Here is a 7,604-nt window from a genome sequence, read left to right on the forward strand (position 1 = left end):
TTTGATCCAAATCTCAATGCTCAATCAAATTGAGCTAATTAATAATCTAATTACTAATCAATTCTCTTACAATTTATCAACAATTAGCGAATTGATTTATTACAACTTTTGCATAGGATTAATCATCAATCGAATTGACTATTTTATCCTAGAATGATTCTTAATCATTGATTAGTTATATGATTAGTTAGAAACTTCTTTTGAGTGTGACCCCATAGATTCTAACCTAAGTCGGTAGTATAAGAACAATCTTCCTATACCAATCAAAGTGACCATCTAGCAATGATATCCAACGTTCAGATAGGTCGAAAGATTGCAAAGCATCATTCAAGAACCTATTGGTATACGGTTACCGTATAATTCCTCCCTTTGACCCAAATACTCAAGGTGACTTAGGGTTTAACTGTCAACTCTGATATGGTCATCCACATTGTATTTTAATTTTTAAATCTATCACATGAATTACTCCGACCAAAATTTTACTGAATTAAAACATACTGATACATTAACTTCTACTTGTTTGGAGGAGTCAATTCCATTTGGACTCACACACCAACTTTACAAGTACTTGACTGTGTCCAAAAATCTTTCATCATTGAATTAAAAATTTAGATAGTCCGATACCAAAGCATAGTGAGTTCCTTGCAAGTCATCATGGTGATCTCAAGACGGAGAGACACTTATACCCATATCCTTCGTGAGCTACTCTTGACAGCAGAGTGCTCAGTAATTGATCACGTTCCATGAGATGTACTCCTACATCTCACTCGCATGCCATGCCGGTATCTCCACACTCCTTGATTAAGAGGACAACCAACATACATGGCACACAACGATCTACACGTGATATAGCTATCATCCTAATAATAGTATATCATTTGATCGTGAATTTAAGGTTTAAGAACTAAACGATATATCCTCCTATATCGAATCAAATAGTCCTAAGAACTTCATCACATAACAGGAGTTCAAAATAAGATGTACACAATGATGAAAAAATCAATATTTATTAATTCAATAATTTATATACAATTATAATAATAAACTCAACCATCAACAGACTGACGATTGACTTTGGGACACAATTTTCAACAAGTTGACAAGGTCAAGCCAAATCCTATTTGGCGTGGAGATATGGATAAGGGTCCATGTGTGACGCAAGGAGATAAGAATAGAGTCCAAGTTGACAAGGACTCTTCATTCCTAATCTGATTCTAATCTAAATCAAATTTGGATTGAATCCACTGATAGAAATGAACATAATCCAATTAGAAATCTAAATATTTTATTAAATTTCTAACTCAATTAGAAATTAGCTAAGTCCAAACCCTGATCGAATCAGAATCAAATTTTTTTGTAATCAGGATTGATCATATCAAACCCAATCTTAGTCGAACTGAATCTAATTCAATTAGACTTATTCCAAAGCTCTTTACTTAATTAAATTGAATCAATTAGTAATCTAATTACTAATTAATTCTTCATAGATAGTAGAATCTTAGTCCCAATGGGACTCTCCTCTAGAGTCCCAGTCTCAATAGGACTCATCACCAGAGTCACATTCTAATTAGACTCTTCAGGCATCTGATCTGATCAAATCTTCTAATATGTGTGACCCTATAGGTTTGAACCTAAGCCGGTAGCATAGAAATAACTTTCTATACTAATCGATGTAACTATCTAGCAATGATGATCCAACGACCAAATAGGTCGAAGTATTGCAAAGCAACTTTCTAGAACCTACTGACATATGATTACCGTATAATTTATCCCTTTGATCCAAATGCTTAAGGTGACCTAGGATTTAACTGTCAATCCTAATTTAGTCGACCATATTGTATTTCAACCTTACAAATCTATCTCATGGATTATCTTGATCAAGATTTTGCTAAATTAAAATACACTGATGAATATCTCCTACTAATTCAGGAGGGTCAATTCTATCTTGACTCACACACTGACTTGATAAATATTTGACTCCATCTAGTATCCTTTCATTACTGAGTTAGAAACTCAGATGGTCCGGTACTAAAGTACAATGAGTTGCTTACAAGTCATCGTGATAGTCTCAGGTCTGAGGGACACTTATACCCATACCTTTTACGAGCTACTCTTGACAACAGAGTGCTCGGCACATGATCACGTTCGATGCGAATATGCTCCTACATTCCATCTGCATGCCATAACGATATTTTCACACTCCTTGGTTAAGAGAACAACTAACTCATATGGCATACAATGACCTATATTCGATATTGCTATAGTCCTATTAATAGCATATCATTTGGTTGCGAACACTTTTAAGAACTCAACGACAAATGCTTCTTTGTCGATTAATTATAGTCCTAAAGACTTTATTACAACACAGGGGTTCAAAGATGGTTAATTTATAATAAAAATATCAAATAATTTTTATTAATAAAAATTTATATATAATTTACAAGATGAGCATAATTGTCTAACGATTGACTTTGAAATATATTTTTCAATAATTTCTACTTGGACTAAAGCTAATCGGTATAGTATTGTATACCCATCTTCGATTTGTGATCATCGAACTTCTTGATTTCGAGGGCTTTGGAAAAAAGGTCGGTCAGATTTTTTTTTCTGTCGATCTTCTGAAGGTCGACGTCATCTCGATCTACGATCTTTCAGATAAAGTAATAGCAGTGCAAAATATATTTGGTGTGCTGATGGGACCTCAGCTCTTTGATTTGAGCAATGGCTCCAGTATTGTCGCAATATAATAAGACAAGACTATCAACGGAGGATGCCATTTCGAGCTCATCGATGAACTTCTGTAACCATATAACTTCCTTTGCAAAAAAACATAATCAAGAGAAAAATGCAATCTATTAGCATTATCCCCCAAATCTCATGTACAGGAGCTCAAGACTAGGATTAAATTCCAAAATAATCATACTTGTTGGAAGACTAGGAATGAAATTCTGGTATAAAAGATCAATGGAGGCAATAGATCTGCTGCAATTTCCAAAAGAAAACAACCACATCTCTCTACTTTTTGTCCTTCTTGTTCCTGCTCCTCCTCCTTTGATTTGCTTAGGATATCTTTCTTTACAGTCACCTTCATATGTCAACTGTCACAGAAGAGGTAGCAGCAAGACTTGGACTTGGGACCTTGTGATACCCAACAAGTATCTATACAGAGAAAGTCAACTTCCCTCCGCCAGTTCCCATCGATAGAGAACGGCGGTGCAGGAAGGAGAGGGGAGAACCAAGGGATGAGAGCTCCCATACCCTAGAGAGAGGGATTACCGGTGCTAGAGAGAAAATGGTGCGGACACCAGAGCCATCAAAAATCGACAACATAATTTAAGTTCGATTTGGATCGAAGAAGCCTCATTAAATTGATTCTACTTCAATTATTTATTTTCAGTCAATAAATTTTAATACATTTGGCTTTGGGTCCATAGGGCCATACTTGGATTTGTCCACATCACCTTTGGAGCCACCATTTTCCACATGTCAAGAGAAGAAATATGCATGCCAGCATGTGCCGTGCTCATGCCAAGTTGTGTCAAGCATCAAGCACCCACATGAAGTTCCATTTCTTTCTTAGAATTTCTTAAGAGTTCTTGGCTACTTACTTATTTTGTTGAAGGCTGATTTCTTTCCTATGGTAGATTATAATGCTTTACTTTTTTGTGGAGGGTTGATTTCTTCCTTGTAAAGATAAGAGATTCCTAAACAAATAGGACCCTTAGAGTCCTATATAAATCCTTGTATCTTTCATGAAACAAAACAATGAATGATTTTACAAACTCCACAAATACTTGTGTCAATCACTCCGAGAGGGAGAGGGTGTGAGACCCAAAATCGCCCCACAAGGGGAGGGTGTGAGGCTCACTTTCTATCCTATTCCTTCTACTTAAGATTCAGTGTTCCTGCGACTCTGATCGACTCCACCATCTATCCACACAAGCCTATTCTGTCAAGAGAAGATCTGTCTCCTCCAGAATTTTCATCTGTCGTGCTGAGAGAAGGAGTGATTTCTTATTCTACAGATCATATACTGTCAAGGACCTTCGTTCCTTAACAGTTGATCTTTATTTTTTTTTTTTAATCCGATGTTGGTAAAGACCTAGTTCTTTATCGATGGATCTGTTTGGTTAAAAGATTAAGAGCCCTAATCAGAGTAGTTTCTTAACTACCACGATCCGGATTCTTATCATCTTCTTGGATTTTCTCATGGGTTTAATGTTTTATTTTCTCTCGTTCCATTCTTATTTTTTTTTTTGTATTTACTCGTGAGCATGTTTAATTTCTGCTATCTGTTTATGAAATTTTCTATTACTAATTGTTTACTGATCTCTCGAATGGCATTCGTCTGTATCATTTAGATTGATCTCGCTTTAGTCTCGTATCAATCAATCATGCCTCCTGAGTAGAGTATAGGCAACTATACTGTCTGTCCTGGGAATAATGAGTCCCTGGTCGGACGTGATTTGTTGTTGATGAACAGAAGAGAGCTTGATTATTAGGATTGATTTTCTTTTTTAGGATTGTCCCGCATCAGAAAAGGAGGATGAAAGGCGATCGAGAGCGGTGAAGAGGAGGGAGAGCGAATGGAGGTGCAGTTGAGAGAGGATTTCCACTGTGCCCAGGCAAGAGAAAATAGAAAAGAGAGAAGAATCGAAGGAGGGAGAGAGATCACAAGATCGTGCCACCAAACGATCTCATAAAAACAAACGGCTTTTGCTCTCTCTCTCTCTCTTTTTTTTCTTTTTTTTTGGTATCGATGGGTGATCCCATGACTCTGATCTGAGTGTATCCTATCAAAATAGAGAACAAAATATTCTATAGAATCTGAGGGTATCTCTAGCTGTGTTGCCAAGTCAAATCTCCAATGTACTCAATGATAAAAGAAGCGATCTGGTCTATCATACTGTTCATCTCTTGAAAGATATGACGGACCAACATCTCGATAAATTTTCGAAAGGAAGTGCAGATATCATGAAGAAGTAGATGAACCTCCAGATATCTCATGTCATCTCAGATCTAGTCGATAATGATCATCAAATCACCCTCAATGTAGATCCTCTCCATCTGCAGCTCCCATCTGACATAAATAATACCCATCCAAGCAGTCTGAAGCTCTATAACTAGGACGGAGGGCTCAAACAGGTACAAACCCCCCTTCACCAACAACGTGGCATCCAATCTTCGAATGACAAAGCCAGTATTACCTTTACCATCCCTGACACTACCGTCAAAATTGATCTTGACAAAGTTCGAAGATGGAGGCTTCTAGGAAATGAAGATAGCCCTCCTATTCACTACAAGAGCAGTATGAGACTCCTAAGACTTGGAGGTATCTCAAGATAAGTCAGCAATATTGAAACGATAATATTCTTCGATTAGACTCATAGCTCTCTCCAATATCTGATGTACAAGCACCATCTCAACTTGCGCTCTTTTTTAACCAATGCAAGTGGATCATATTAAGAAATGGTTGAAGGGAGTGGGTGGCGCTAAGCAGCCAACGAAATGATTTTAAATAACAGTATTGCAACGTTTATAATAACTATTATAACAATTTCACCACCATGTATTATTGGATAAATAATATAAAAAAATTATAATTATTATTTTTAATTATCTATAGTATATTATTAAATAAGAGAGGAACAAGCTATTTAAATATCTTATGCATCAAATTTTATAAAATACTTTTAGTTTTTTGGGAATTTTGATAAAATTTAAGTAGATTAGTAGATAAATAATTTGTACACATCTCTACATATTTTACGACTTAGATTCACTAAATATTGAAAACTGATTCCACTCTATTTCAAAAATAATTATTTTTGGAGAATTAGTATGCTTGATTAAGATATACATACTCTTCTAATAATCTTTCTTGAAGCAATCTTGTAAGAAGAATTTTTTGCAATCATTGTGATATTCCAAATTCACTAGGAAGGATTAGCATATTTTAGCAATGTACAATTTGATATTCAAAACATCTAAGTTGTGGATAAAAAATATTAAATTTTTACAAATAAATATCCCACTGGACAACGGTATAAGACAAGAATGTTTATAAGAAATCGGACAACATATTTTCAAAAATTAGAGAGAAAGATCATAGAAATAAATTATAAGAATTCAGATAATGATTGTTAGAAATTAAATGAAGAAAATAAAAAAAATTAAGATAAAAAACATCCCTAAAATTAAAAGAACTAAAAATACATATTATCTTCTAAGAAAATAAGAGTCAATCATGTTATTTTGAATTCGCTAAGAAAGCAACTGATTTTGAAAACACCAACATTAAGGATAAAAATTCTTAACATTTTAAAAATATCCCACTTGAATTAGAGTAGATAACGTAAGAAAACAAATAATAAATTTATGAATATTGGGAAGAAAGATTAGAGAAACTAATTAAAACGCATCAACCGACTTTTTGGGAAATAAAAGACAACCAAAAGAAATGGAATAATTTTTAGAAAATAAAATAACAAAAAAATACAACTAACATCCTATAAGAAAATAAAAGATTTTAAATAACATCTGAAATCAAATAATATATTTCTGAAAACTGGAAAGAAAGATCAGAGAAATGGATTAAAATAAATCAAATATTTTTTGGATAATAAAAGAGAACCAAAGAAATCATATAATCTGATTTTTGGAAAATAGAAGAAAATAAAGGGAAATCAAATAATATTTTTATATTTTTAGAAATAGAAGAAATTCCATTAAATATTTTTAAAAAATCAATTATTATTTTTATGGGAAATAGAAGCAAACCAATCAAATAACCCTTTTGAAAATAAATAGTCCGAAAAAATATTAATAAAAGATCCGACCTGCCGGATTCGAACCAGCGACCTAAGGATGACAGTCAGACATATCCACTACAGTCCTCCGCTCTACCAACTGAGCTAAGGTCGGTTGAGAACTTGGGGTCAAAAACTTTATAATATAGTAAATTTAAAAACATTTGCAGGTCCCGCCACGTAAAGGGGTTGTTGGAGTCGCTCCTTCGACTTAGCCAGCCTAATTCGGGCTCTCTCACAGGCCAATATTAGTTCAGCCCATCCAGCCAGCAGGGCCAGCCCAAGAACATAGGGGCTTAATAGAGATCGGGCAGAATGGGCTCCTATATTTTTGTTTTACAATTGGTGAATGTGTTAAAAATATCGAGAGAAAAATGAGATATCATTATTGAAGATAAAAAGGCAAGAAAGCTCAAAATATGTAAGATATCTAGAGAATTTACCTTGCCAATAAAAACTTTCGAGCAACATTTATTACTATGGATACATACATGATGTAGGAGAAAAGTCAAATCAATGTGTCGGAAAAGGCTCAATACATGATCAATATCATAGGGAAACAAAGCAGGGAAGTGTACGGGCTATTGTTACCACTAAAGATCCAACTCGAGCTCTCCAGTGGAATGAGGGTCCGGGGAAATCATCTCCATGGTTGATTCCATTGAGACAGCAAGCACTCAGATTACATACCTTTTGGCTTTTGAGCTGTTCATTTGGTGGAGGTGCTACTTGAAAGGTGGAGCATGCTTCGATGATCCGAAGGGGGTCGATGTCAGTGTCTCCATTATCCCAAGA

The 7,604-nt window shown here is 34.9% G+C and overlaps 1 non-coding gene across 1 annotated transcript; it reads right to left on the bottom strand.

Annotated features, from left to right (window-relative positions):
- Positions 1–6,833: 6,833 nt before the first annotated feature.
- On the bottom strand, positions 6,834–6,924 carry TRNAY-GUA (transfer RNA tyrosine (anticodon GUA)). Its single transcript is given in 2 exon segments — positions 6,834–6,869; positions 6,888–6,924. It is a non-coding gene; the product is annotated as a tRNA-Tyr (tRNA).
- Between the last annotated feature and the right edge of the window lie 680 nt (positions 6,925–7,604).

The sequence above is a fragment of the Elaeis guineensis genome, chromosome 15 (genome assembly GCF_000442705.2).
Source record: "Elaeis guineensis isolate ETL-2024a chromosome 15, EG11, whole genome shotgun sequence".
Classification (NCBI taxonomy): domain Eukaryota; kingdom Viridiplantae; phylum Streptophyta; class Magnoliopsida; order Arecales; family Arecaceae; genus Elaeis; species Elaeis guineensis.